Genomic DNA, 14,417 nt, shown 5'->3' with positions numbered 1-14,417 from the left:
GGTGATGTGGGGCAGAATAGGGTGGCCCAGGCACAGCCAAGGGTTGGGTTTGGCTCTGAATCACCCCAGAATTGGAAGAAGCCCTGTTGGCTCAGCAGGGAGGAGATCAGGGAGAAGGAAGTGGGTCAAGCAGCTGAGAGCTCCATGGAAATATTGCAATGGCAGCAAAGCAGCACCTGTGTGTGTTGCCCAGGGGTTTAGGCTCAATAAATGAAGCTGCCTTGGCCATCTTGAGGGCTGGGAAATATTTGGGGTGCTCAGTCACCGGGTACAGAGGCTTTGGGAGGGAAACCCACCACCCTGCATGGGCTCTTCTAAAAGACAACAACTTTGTGCTCCCAGACCCACAAGAAATGCCTGCTGGTTTCTGTCTGAAGGCAGAATCATGAAGACTGTGGTCAATTGGTTGCTTAAAGGCATCTGAACTGATGGATGAATTATGTAAACTGAAATCTTATCGACCAGTTCTTGATCCATGAGGGGGTCAGGCCAGGACTGGTGTGTCCACATTGATGGCACAGGACACCAGTGCATGGAAAGACAAACCCCAGCACAGAGCACAGGAGGAGCTCGACTGGTTTTAATGTTCATCCCACTTCAAGGCACCTGCCCTGGTGAAGCCTGAATGATTCCTATGGTTTTCCCTCTTGGAAAAGGGCAAAGATGATGTGTGCAAGCACAAGGATCACCTCTCACTTTTCAAGGACAGAGCTTGTCTGCTCCCTGCCCAGACTTCAAGAGCTTGCACGTCACCTTTCCAGGCTGAACACCAAGGATCCTGGTACCTGAGCACTGAGTAAATCTTACCCCAGGCAGCACTGGCAGAAATTAATCATATCACAAAATCCCAGACTGGTTTGGGTCAGAAAGGACCTTAAAGATCATCCAGATCCAACCCCCTGCATGGGCAGGGACACCTCCCAGCAGCCCAGGCTGCTCCAAGCCCCATCCAACCTGCCCTTCAACACTGCCAGGGATGGGGCAACACTCTTCAGTGAAGCTTCAACCAGGCTTTGCCTCTTACACCTGGGGAGGGGAAATAATCATGTAACTGTGCTGGAGCTCGTGGGCTGGAGGATCCCTGGAGAAACAGTGTGGGCATGGAAGGGGGTGAATCCCAGCTGGAAACATCTGACCAAGCTGATTTACCCTGATTCTGGCTGGTGACAGGGGAGAAGAGGAGACTGGTCTGACCCAGAGATGCCACCAGCTAGGAGTGCCCTACAAAGGGGTTTAAAGTTTTATATGCAATATGAACTATGAACACATTATAAATACTTACACATTATGCTAGTATCATTTTAGAGACAATCAAAATTAAAGGTATTTCATAAATCTCCCTCTCCTCAGACCAGAGCCAGGTAAGCACAGCCAGGCATCAGGGACAGGAAAAGCTCCTGGAGATGTCACCCCAGCCACTAAGACAAACCTTCTTGATACAACCTCTTGCTAGACTGAGACAAAACACACATATTGGGCAGGTTAAATCATGCTTTTCAAGGAAATATTATTTCCCCATCAGCTTTATTGGGATGGAACTTCACCCCACACTGAGATACCCAAGGTTTGGCAACTCCTACCTGGCTACACCCCCCTCTCCCCAGAGAAACATCTCATTGAAACAAGGAGAGATGGGGAATTACAGAGTATTGATTTAGCTCTTGCAGCTTGTTTTTCAGCAGAGGATCTTGGGTAGTTCCAGTCAATTATCAATTTTAAGCCTCAACAGGAATTACTTTTGGAGGTGGAAAGAAGAGGGGCTGGTCTCAGAGTAGTGATGTAAAGATGTGCAAATCTGAGGTGGGACTTGGTGAAAGATGCACCCACAGGAACTGGGGGATGGAGCAGATGAAATTTTTCCTAAAGGGAGCTAGAAAGGTAACATCCTTCCTTGCTCTGTGGGCTGTGCACAAATTCACTCCAAACAGGAGACAATGAGAATATCAGCACTGAGAATGTTGGTGGGACACGAGTTTAAAGAGCTCTCTTGGTTTTCTTGAGATGCCAGAATCATAGAATGGTTTGGGTTGGAAGGGACCTTCAAGATCATCCAGATCCAACCCCCCTGCATGGGCAGGGACACCTCCCACCAGCCCAGGCTGCTCCAAGCCCCATCCAACCTGCCCTTCAACACTGCCAGGGATGGGGCAGCCACAGCTTCCCTGGGCAGCCTGGGCCAGGCTCTCACCACCCTCACACCAAAGAATTCCTTCCTAATATCTAACCTAAACCTTGCAGCTTAAATAATGTAATATTGCTGTGAAAATCAAGCAGATACTAAGCATGAATTTGAATGACAAATCACCATTTGATATCAAACACTAGAAGAGATATTACTTGAATTCCTTGGGATGTTCTCTCCTCCCTGGTCAGGCTGACAGGTGGTTTCTGCTGGCTGGGAGAGAGGAACGTGTCCTCCTGGACTTGGTTATCCTGGATACTCTGCTCCAGCACCTGGATGTGGAGGGGAAGAAGCAAAACACACCAGCAGGGATGCTGAATGGCACCCAGGAAACACCCACCACACCAGCCCCTCCTCTGTCCCCAGATTTAGCTCATCCCCAGTTCTTGTAGCTAAACCCCAGCCTGGCACCTGGGCTAGAAACACCAGGGTTTGCCCTTTCCCCCCCCCCCCCCCTCTTTATTTCCCTTCTCCCCATTCCCACCCATTTGAAGGAACATAAAAGTATACAAACTTCTTAACAGTGGAGCTAACACGTGAGGTGTTTGGTTTTTAACAAAAGAAGGTCCTACACTCCCCTTATAAATTAGTTTTTGTGCTGAGGTGGGAAATAAAATGAATACAATGGACTCTCATCACAAGGGAGTGAGAGGGAACTCATAACAAGTCATGCAGTTTGGGAAAGGCAGTGGGAAGCAGCAGAGTTTTCTCACCAAGCCACAAGTGCCTGCTCTGGCTGGAAGTGAAGTTGGAAAAGCCTGGAGCAGGATGCTGGGACCATTCCCAGGAGGGGCTGCAGGAGCTGGTCCCACCTGGGGAAAACTGCCCCAAAGCCAGGGATCCATGTGTGCAGCTCCTGGTGTGCTGGGAATTGCCTGTATTGAAGGAGCCCCAGAGATGCTGGAGGGAGGGGAACATCTCCCTGCTGAGGAAAGGCTGAGGGAGCTGGGGCTGTTGGGCTTGGAGAAGAGGAGACTGAGGGGCCACCTCATCCATGGGCACAAATCTGTTCAGGGCAGTGTCAGGAGGCCAGAGCCAGGCTTTGTGCAGTGATGTCCAGTGACAGGACAAGGGGCAGTGGGTGCAAACTGGAGCCCAGGAGGTTCCATGTGAATGTCAGGGAGAACTTGTTTGCTGTGAGAGTGCCAGAGCCCTGGGCCAGGCTGCCCAGAGAGGCTGTGGAGTCTCCTTCTCTGGAGACATTCCAACCCCCCTGGCCACGTTCCTGTGTGATGTGCTCTGGGTGCCCCTGCTCTGGCAGGGGGGTTGGGCTGGGGGAGCTTTCCAGGTCCCTTCCAACCCCTGGGATTCTGGGATTTCTCCTGGGATACTGTTTAAAAACCCAGCCTGTTGCCCTTTCTTCCTGATAGTCTCATTTTCCTTTCTTATCATATGAAGCTGAGATGTGCACAAACCCCCAGCAAACCCTCCCACCAGTTTGTACTTACATTCCTCTCTTTTTTGGAGGGGTTTCTCAGACCCACTCCAGGTGCTGGTGAGAAACTCCACTCTCAGGGTGTCCTTCAGAGCTCTCACACTCCTGCAAGGAAATGGAGACAACCACTTGTCCAGCAATGAATCACAACCAAGTCTCTGGAACAGCCAAAACATCTCCCAAATTCTGCCTGGTTTTTGCCCCACATTTGCCAGCAGGTGGGACCTGCCCAGAGCAGCTGCATCTCCTCAGGCTCAGCCCTGTGGGTAGAGGGGCTGGAAACAGGAGCAGCTGAAGGGGGATGTGATGAACCCCAGGATAGTTTGGGGGCTGCTTCAGCACTTGGGGGATATTTGCTGTTCTCCCCCAGGACTTCACTTCCCCTAAAGGTCCCTAAAAAAAATCTCTTTGCCCAGGTTTTGGGGGCTCTGAGAACTTAGAGCAGGATTAGGTTCTGCACCCTACAGAGAAGCCCATTCTGCTCTGAGAAGACAGTTTTTAGAGCAGAAAAGCAACTTTTGACCTCACAAGAGCACAGAGGAGCTCTTACCACCATGGATGGGGAGCCAGAGGGTTTCCTTCTGTGCTCCTGCTGCTGCCCCAGGATGCAAACCAGCCCCAGTCCACTGGCTATGGCACAACTGGAAGGGAACCAGAGGCAAGTGTTGAGCAGAACCAGGTCTCTTAGCATATCAAAGTCTTCCCCCCAGTTTCTTCAGGAAAATGGAAAGATCAGAGGAAGTTCAGATCTGCTTGAATAAGAGAATCTCAGAGAGAAAAAGGTCACCTGCCTGCAGACCCAGCCAGCAGATAACCCTGCACCCAAAATACAAGCAGTGAAGTTTGAGTTCAATAAATATAATTCCCTTAGGATTGAAGACAAGGGCTGCTCACAGACCCCAAACCCTTCACCCCAGCTCTCTGAAGACAAACCCTCCTCCCAGCCTCTCCTTTTCCTCACCCACAACACCTAGCAGCAATTCCTTGCAGGGTCTCATCAGCTTGTAATTAGCAGTCAGGTCATTTATCACCTATGGAACCACAACCCAGGTGAACAACACCCAGCATCCTGCCCTCCCTCCTGCCCCTGCCACCTGAGGGGCCTCAGCTCAGGGAGCTGGGGTTGCATTTGATGTGGTGCTGAGCACTGAAGAGGGTATTTTATGATTTGATTTTCTTTTCATGTTATTTTTTATAATATAGTATCTGGGGGGTTGTTGTGTTTCATGACCTGCCAGGAACGAGATGTGTTGGGGTGACCCCTCTGTCCCCTACCCATGGGAAGCCCCTGAGGAGGCTGTGAGTGGTGAAACAGGGCTGGGGTGTAAAGGGAGAGCTGCTCAGGTGAGTCTCAGTGGTGTGAACAGCACAGGAGAAGAAATGTTTGGACACCCAGGCCTGCTCTGCAGGTTGGTTGGCTTCTTCTGGGCACAGCCAGGCTGCTTGAGCTGTGCCCTTTCCCCTTGAGGTGTTTCTGGGAGGGCTCCTGGTGCCAGGCAGGGTTGTGCTGAGGGTGTCCTGGGGGTGTCACCAACCACCTCTGCTGTCCTGCTTCACCCAGGGCTTTGGGGTGAGATGGGCAGAGCAGCTTGGAGGAGAGATGCTATTTTAAGTAAAGCTACTTGGAAATCTGGCTGGAAATTCCCTGAGGAGGGAGCACCTGGGCACCAGCAGTCAGTGCTCCCCCAGGCATCTGCTCCTCACCCTTCAGGTTCTCCCAACAACTGCAAAGCTTTTCTCTTGAGTTCCTGTGTGTGGGGATGAAAAGCTGGGTGAGCCCCTCACCCCCTGGTTAGGGAGAGCAGGTTTGGGCAGGGAAGGGTGGCATCACATTCCTCTCCAACCTGCTGCTCCTTCCTGGAGCTCCAGCAGCTGCTGCTCCAGGAGCCCTGGGCTCCTTCCACAGATGCAGAAAGAAAACCAAACCACTAAACTTAGAGAAATATCATCTAGAACTTTCTTCCTTGATAGCTCTGGGCCACAAAATACTTTCTGACATGTATTAATTTAGGAAAGAGTCTATAATATGTGATAATGTCACTTTGTCATTTTATATCCAATTATTTCTGCTCCACATCCCTGGGATTCCCCAGCTGAGAGCCCTGCAGTGGGCAGAGAGGAGCTGTGACTTCTCTGCCTGCTCAAAAATAATAATAATGATGATGATGATGATGATGATGCAGCTGATGCTGGAGGAACTGCTGCAGTTCTTCAGCGTAGGCTGGGCAAGGAGTGGGTTCCCATCACCCAGATGGTCCCTGCTCAGCCCTGGGGCTCTGCTCCCCTCCTTTTCCTGCTCTTTGCTTCTGTCTCCCTGCAGGAAGCCAAGCTGGGAGGGATCCCAGGTTCATCTCCTGAGCCCAGCATGGGGGTGAAGATGCACACCAGCCCTTCAGCCAGCAGGGCTGAGGCACAGACCAGGTCAGGAAGGTCAGGAGGGCTCTGTCCTGCTGGAGGTACCAGCACCCCCTGAAGTTCAGCTGCTGGAACAGGGGCAGTGACTCCCAAGCACTGCCTGAACTTCTTTTCCAAGTAACCCGTGTGCTGAATTTGATGGATGAGTCATGAGTGATGCTCAAACACCCCTGCAGAAGGACCAGGTGCTTGTGACCATCACTCCAGTGAAAAGCTCTTACAACCTGAATCAGATTGAAAAACCAACTCAACCAACAGTGCAGAGGAGCCCTGCGTGTCCCCTCTGGGTGAAGCACTTGGAGTTGGGCAGGTGCCCTCCACCAAAAAAGAGAAGGACCCAGTGGGAAGAACATCTGGAGCCACCCTGGGAAACGCTGTGCCCAGGGCAGCCTCTGCTTTGTACCAGCTGGGAAGGAAGATCCAGCTCCAATGGGAACAGCCCCACCTCGGGGACAAATCTGAGATGCAGGTGACCTGGCATCTCTGTGTCTGCCCAACACCAACCCAGGCATAGCAGAACAAGGGTAACAAGCAGAGTGTTCACCTGTTCACCTGCATCAGGCTGATGCACCTGAAGGCTGGGCAGCCAATCAGTGAGAGCTGGGCAGGCTGGAGAGCTGGGCCAAGAGGAACCTCATGAGGCTCAACAAGAGCTAATGCAGAGCCCTGCACCTGGGGAGGGACAACACTAGGCACCAGGACACGCTGGGATGTGACCTGCTGGAAAGCAGCTCCTTGGAGAGGGACCTTGGAGTCCTGGTGGACAATAAGTTCTTCATGGGGCAGCAATGAGCCCTGGTGGCCAAGAAGGACAATGGGGTATCTTGGGGTGCATCAGGAGGTGTCCAGCAGATCAAGGGAGGTTCTCCTGCCCCTCTACTTGGCCCTGGTGAGACCTCCCTTGGAGTGTTGTGTCCAGTTGTGGGCTCCCCAGTTCCAGAGGGACAGGGATCTACTGGAGAGAGCCCAAGGGAGGCTTCAAGGATGATGAAGGGACTGGAACCTTCTGAAGAAAGGCTGAGAGACCTGGGGCTGTTCAGGCTGGAGAGGAGAAGGCTGAGGGGGGATCTAATGAATGTCTATCAATACATGAGGGCAGCAAGAAGGCAGGACAAGCTCTTGGCACTTGTGCCCTGGGACAGGCCGAGGGGCAATGGATTCAAACTGGAGCCCAGGAAGTTCCAGCTCAACATGAGGAAGAACTTCTTTGGTGTGAGGGTGACAGAGCCCTGGGACAGGCTGCCCAGAGAGGCTGTGGAGGCTCCCTTTCTGGAGCCTTTCCAGCCCTGTCTGGATGCCTTTCTGAGTGACCTGCCCTGGGTTTGGTCCTGCTCTGGCAGGGGGGTGGGCTCCATCATCTTCAGAGGTCCCTTCCACCCCTGACATGCTGTGATCCTGTGCCTGATGCCCCACAAAGGACCCCCCAGGGGAGCAGAGCTGCTCATCCCCCCCTCACCACTGCAGTTCCCCTTTCAGCTGCACCATCACTCCCATGAATGTGCAGGAGCTGGGGCTCCTTTCTGAGCTGGTAACCAGGTCCTGGCAGGGAGGGGACCTTCCCAGTGCTCATTGTCCCTCCCTGTGTGCCAGGGTGCCCAGGAGCTGGCAGCTGCAGGTCCCTGGGCTGGGTTCACTGGAGCTCAGAGCTGACATCAGCACACGCGTCATCCTGCTCCTTCACAGTTGCCCCTGGAGACAGAAGAAGTCCAGGGTGATAATGATTTAGATTCCTCTTGAGCTCCAGAGGTTTCCAAAGGGTTTTTTGCTTTCCCTGTCCTGTGCAATCACGTTGTCATGGTGACCAGAGTGGGATGCTGGACACCAGCTGGCTCCTCTTCTTGGAGGATGGGCTGGCCAGGTGCTGAGCCTGGGGGCTTCCAGGGGGGCTCTGCCACCCCTGAGAGGAGAGAGGAAGGTTGCAAATCAAAATCTTCCCTAGAACAGACTCAAAATGTTTTGCTTAACCACGATGAGTCAGGATCCTCCTCACCCTTTCCTAGACTCAACCATCCAAGGTAAGAAGCCCAAAGCTTCCCATGGTGGGAGTGGTGGTGGAGCTGGAACCAGCCCAACCTGAGTTGGGGCTCCTCCCTGCTGATCCCTCTCAGTCTGACCTCCCCACACCAACCAGCCTCCAGGGACTAAATGCTGCCTCAGCCAGAGCTCAGCTCCAGCAGCTGACCCACAAGTTCCTGGCTAGACTGTTCCTGAGGAATCATTTGGTTAGGGATCCATCTGAGTATTTTGTGGGGAAGCACCTGGTAGTGACAGGGATCTACTGGAGAGAGTCCAGTGGCTACAAGGCTACAAGGATGATTCAGGGCCTGGAACATCTGTGTTCTGAGGGAAGGCTGAGAGACCTGGGGCTGTTTAGTCTGGATAAGAAAAGACTGAGAGGGGATCTTATTCATGTTTACAAATATCTGAAGGGTGGGTGTCAAGAAGAAGGAGCCAGTCTCTTTTCAGAGGTGCCTGTGATAGGACAAGGGGCAATAGACACAAAGTGGAACATGAAAGTTCCACCTCAATATGAGGAAAAGCTTCTTTGCTGTGAGGGTGACAGAGCCCTGGGACAGGCTGCCCAGGGGGTTGTGGAGTCTCCTTCTCTGGAGACTTTCCAGACACATCTGGATGTGTTCCTGTTGACCTGCCCCAGGTGATCCTGTTCTGTAGGTCAGTTAGACAAAGCCTGGAGATCATTTCTCCACCAGGTAGGAAGCACTAGGAAACATGTGTTGTCTGTAGAGTGCTGGGGATGGTCTGTGGAGAGGACACCTTCCTTCTCTGGATCCTGCATCCCCACCAGGGCTGTGAGTGGTGCTGCTGTCCCCATTCCTGGGGGGGTTTCAAAGCTGTGTAGATGTGGGTGCTGAGGGACATGGGTGAGTGGTGGTCTTGGCAGGGCTGGGTGAAGGGTTGGATTTGATGATCTTAAAGGTCTTTTAAAAAGATTAAAATGATCCTGTCTCAGTGGTGCCAGAGCCAAGGGCTTGTGCTTCATCCCCTTCCAAGCCCAGGTGCTTCATGAACACCCAGGGCTTGGCCCCAGGGCATCCCTGTCAACCCCTGGGATCTCCCTGGATCTGTGGTGCCAGAACATCCCAGAACCCTAAAGGATGTTCATGTTAAAGGAATCAGTGAAGACCAAGCAGTACTTGGTACAAACTAGTACTTTGGTGGGTTTTTCCTCCTGGTCAGACATTAATCCTTCATGAATGATGTTTGCTTGAACCCAGCAGTTAAATTTCTATGATCTGACCTTTGTTGAGTCAACTTATTGCTATAAACAACTGCTCGATCTGCAGTCAGTGTCCAAGTGGCTTGGACCAAGGGCTCAGGGACAATCCCAAACTCATTGCTCACTGATCAAGCCTCAGATATCTGAATAAGAAAAAGAACCTGGGATTTGCATACGTCTCCAGAGGGAAATGGTCTCCCTGGAAAAACATTCTGGTTTGCAAAGTGCATCAGGCAGTGACCTGAGCACAGCCCCTTGTGCAAGAAATGGTACTGGGAGATCTCCTGGACACCTCCTGATGCACCCCAAGATACCATTGGCCTTCTTGGCCACCAGGGCTCATGGCTGCCCTGGAGAACTTGTTGTGCACCAGGACTCCAAGGTCCTTCTCCATGGAGCTGCTTTCCAGCAGGTCAACCCCCAATCTGTCCTGGTGCATCATGATGGATGGGATGGAGTGGGAGAAATTCCAGCTTGGCTGGACATGGGATGAGCTCTGTGTGCAGAGACAGAACCACAGAATGGTTCTGCTTGGAAAAGACTTTTAAGATCATCGAATCCAACCATTAACCCAACTCTCCCAACCATTAACCCAACTCTCCCAAGTCCAGTGCTTAAACCACATTCCCCAGCACGTCTTGAGCAAAACCCACTATGACAAGAGCTCCCTCATGGCTGTGACAGCCCGTGTGGCACTGGGAGCTGCTTCTGTGCTAGGTAAGCAAGGAGTTTCCCTTCTGATCTGCATTTCTGCTCCTTGGAGGGTGCATGGAAAGATCCCAATTTAACTTCCAAACCATTCCAACACTCCACTCCCTGCTACCAAACGAGACCACAGCCGCTCTGGAGAGCACAGCACAGCAATAGGTAATAAAAATGCCTCAGACAGAGCTAAGAGCCTCTCTCCAGAGACAAGGGAGTCATTACAACCCTCTAACTTCATAGATTCTTATTTTCATTAGTTTTGTTATTTAAAGAAAGCAGGAGACTCACACACTCCAGCACCACCCGCCCCCAGCGAGCACAGGCTCAAAGCCCCAGGCATGGCTGGTTTCACTAAGAAATCAATTCCATTTTGCAGCACAACTCTCCTCCCCAGCCCTTCCCAAGCAGTCTGTTGGGAAGGATGGATTTCCAGCAGGACACTCTGGCTATGAGCAACATCAGGTGGGAGATGATGACATGCAAATATATGATATAGGTAAGTCCATCGTGGAATGGAGATTGGCAGCTGGATCACCCACCTTGTAGGTGACTCTTCTCCCTGGGAAAGTGACTGGAAGCACCAGGGAGGGATCTGTGCCTTCTTTGGGAAGGGTCAGAGCCCTTTTGGTGGTGGAAAGTCATCCCATCTGCACTTGGAGCTCTCCTGGACTCCCTGCAGCCCACGAGGTGTGTCCTGGGATGAGCTGCAGCCCCGGATCCCCCTTGGCAGCCCCCTGCTCTCTGCCTCCTGAGCACCTTTCCTCCTGCCCTGCCAGGTGTAACATGGAATTTTGTTTCTCTTCTCTTGGTGAGGGCTCAGGTGGTGCTGGCAGTTGGGCTTTGCCTGGGAATCCTGGTGTTTGTCCATCTCCTGATGGCAACAAGGAACTTCCCAGACACTGCTGGACAGAACAGGCTGCCCAGGGAGCTGGTGGAGCCACCATCTCTGGAAGTATTGAAGAGAAATGCAGGTAATAGTGCTTAGGGACATCAGTGAGGTATGGAATGAGTCAATTAGGTTATGATAATGGGATTTAGGTTATTGTTGGACTTGATGATCTTCAAGGTCCCTTCCAACCGGGGTGATTCTATGATTTCCCTGACACAGGTGACCCTGGGACCTTGGTAGGGAATGAACAAAACTATTTCCTACTAATACCAAGGCTATTAGTAGCAAGAGGAATAATTTGTGCACTTTGCTGGAGTCTAATCACATTGAATGGGCTCCTCTGGAGAGAAGGGAGTAGCAGAGCAGGAGCAAAACTCTTCTCCCCACGGTCACAATGGGAGGGAACCAACCCTGAATGTGTCTCTACACTTTGCCAAATGGGAAACAATTTCAAATAGAAGAGCTTGCAGGGAGCTCCTTCCTTGCTGATACCACAAAAGAAAGATTCAAGGTGGTTTTGAAGGAAAAGATAAATTTAATTTGCCCTAATAGTCCAAAGGGAAGGAGAAAGCTTTAACCTACTGACTCAGGGCCTGGCACAAAGGGTTGCAATGATCTGTTTGGGTGCTCTGAGGTTGTGTGTTGGATTAAAGAAGCACTCAGCAGGTTCACACTGGGGCTCTGAAACTCTCTCTTTTCCAGCATGTGTTCCTTGGACTGCTGAGTGAGCTGTGTGCCTTGTTTCCTTGCTAGCAAAGTGCTTTCCAGCATGGAAATGATTGGCCATGTGAGGAAGGAAATGATTGTATTGTATCCAGGGAGGGATTTCAGAACAAGGGCATTTGGTCCAGTTCTCATCAGTCTTGGTTTTCCTTCTTTCAGGGAAGAAATGCATCCTGCTTTGTTTCCAGCTCTCAAAAGAAGGGAAACATCCCACCTGGGGTAAATCCCAGCTCAACCCTTCTGCAGACACAGAAGCACAAGGTCTGGTCCTTAGGCTGCCCAGAAATAAACAGAAACCCCCAAAACCCTCCACATGTTTGGCCCATTTTGCCCCTGACACAAAGGAGGCCTCCCAGGGTGGAGGGAGATGATGAGCAAGCAAATCAGAACCCCCAGCCCATGGTGTTGGGGGTCACCACCCACCCTGGCTCAGAGGGGCTGAACAAGCTCCTCCCAGCAGCAAAATTAAACTTCTCCTTTCCCCTTGGCTTTCTTGAAACTTCATTATTCCTAAATCACTTTAAAATCAAGGTGTGGGGTGTTTTTTTTTGGGGGGGGGGAACTATCAACCTGGGCAAAGAAGACTCAGGCCATCATGAGCAGATGTTTCTGGCTGAGCTCTGAAGAGCTGGTACTGGCAGTGCTGAGAGTCCTGCAGTGGTCCCAGCAGGTCCCTCTGATAGAAAAAAAAATCACACAAAATGAGGAATAAAAGGGACTTTCTGATTGCCCACGTGCAGCAGAGCAGCAAAGCCAAGCTGGATTTTCAGCACCATCTCATGAGATGTTGCTTCTTTCTCCCCCAGCTCCTCTTTTGCCCCAGGGGCTGGAATATTTGGAATTCTGGGGATGTGTCAGGGTTTGACCTGGTGAACATTTCAACATCAATGAATGTTACGACTCCACTGGCCCAGCTCAGCTCAGGGAATTCTGGAGATTTTCCTCTAGTGACTGCACAGCTTTCATAAAAAACATAGTTCTATGATACACCAGCAAAAGAAGAAGCTTAAATTTGTCCCAGCATGTTTGCAATCCATTTAGCTTGGTACAAATGCAAAAATGCCCCCCCTGGGAACGTGCTGGGTATCAGGGTTCTTTCCAGTGCACATAGAACACTAGAAAGGCATCAAAAGTGACCCAAACCAGCATCCCTAGGGGTGTTTCACTGCACAGTCTATTCAAATGTTCCCAATTTCAAATACTTTTGACCAAAGAAAGGAAAAATGGTTTCATGCCCTCAGCACAGACTGGGAAAAAAAAATGAGGGTCATCCAGTTTTGGAGAGGAATTTGCAAGTTCAGCTGGTGGAGCCCAGCCCAGCCAGGGGGCAGCAGCTCAGCTGCCCCCCTTCTACTCATGAGTTTCATGAGTTAATATTGAATTGGAGCAACCATGATGGTGCATCAAAGGCTTGAAGTGCACGGGAGGCTGGTGGGAAGGAGCAGGTTTGGGGGGCAGCTGGGTGGGAGGCTCAGCTCTCAGCTGTGCTTGCCAAGCCCCTCTCTGTGCAGCTCAGATGGGCCAGAGAAACCCAAGCTTGGTGGGAATTAATGAAGAGGCTGAGTGCACAAAAAACCTCAGACTGACACTTCATCTGTGTTTTTCAGGGCCTCACAACCATTCCCAACCATTCCCTGCCTGACTCAAGGTTAAACCACTCAAGTGATGGGCAAAAGTCCATAAAAAAAAAACCAACCCCAAACCAACCAACCAAACTAAATCAGAAGGTTTGCAGTTGTAAAACCAGGTGGACAAGGACAATCTGTGGGTTCTTCTCCAATGAAAGAGCAGCTGAGGAAGGTCAGCCTCAACCCTGTGATGGTGTGGGCTCAATCCATGAGCCAGGACATCAACCCCATCCTTCTCTTGCACCCTCCATCCTAGGGAGGCTGCAAAGCACCCATGTTGCCCCTAGTTCTTCCCTCTTCCCTGGCCATGTTTCTCCTCCAAAAATGCATTTCATGCCTGTGCCCTTTTTTGGCTCAGTTCTCCTCCCCATCTGCAGGGCAGGACACAAGGCTGAGGACATCCTGGTGGCCACACTGAGCCAGAAGACAATGGCTCCAGCCTTAGAATCACAGAATGTGTGGGGCTGGAAGGGACCTTTGAAGGTCACCCAGCCCAGCCCCCTGCAGTCACAGGGACCATTTTAACCAGACCAGGTTGCTCAGAGCCTGGTCAAGCCTGACCTTGACTGTCTCCAGGGATGGGGCCTCCAGCACCTCCCTGGGCAACCTGTGCCAGAGCTTCCCCACCCTCTTCGCCAAGAACTTCTTCCTAATGCCCCATCTAAATCTACCCAGCTCTAGTTTAAGACCATTGCCCCTCATCCTACCACTCCAGACCCTTACAAACCATTCCTCCTCAGTTTACCTGCAGGCTCCAGGAGGTCCCTGTGGTCTCCATCATCCCTTGCCCAGACCATCACTCCCCATCCCTCAGCTCCAGAGGTGGCTGATGAGGGATTTGTAGCTTTCTGGAGTGCTCCACGTGCCCAAGTGGATTGACACAGGGCAGTGTCAGAAAACCTGTCCCTTCACAGAATCCCAGAATCCCAGGGGTTGGGAGGGACCTGGAAAGCTCCCCCAGCCCAACCCCCCTGCCAGAGCAGGGGCACCCAGAGCACATCACACAGGAACGTGGCCAGGGGGGTTGGAATGTCTCCAGAGAAGGAGACTCCACAGCCTCTCTGGGCAGCCTGGCCCAGGGCTCTGGCACTCTCACAGCAAAGAAGTTCTTCCTGACATTCACATGGAACCTCCTGGGCTCCAGTTTGCACCCACTGCCCCTTGTCCTGTCACTGGACATCACTGCACAAAGCCTGGCTCTG

The sequence above is a fragment of the Chaetura pelagica genome, unplaced genomic scaffold (assembly GCF_000747805.2).
Source record: "Chaetura pelagica isolate M959 unplaced genomic scaffold, ChaPel_1.0 scaffold103, whole genome shotgun sequence".
Lineage (NCBI taxonomy): Eukaryota > Metazoa > Chordata > Aves > Apodiformes > Apodidae > Chaetura > Chaetura pelagica.
Note: the sequence above shows the minus strand (reverse complement) of the source record.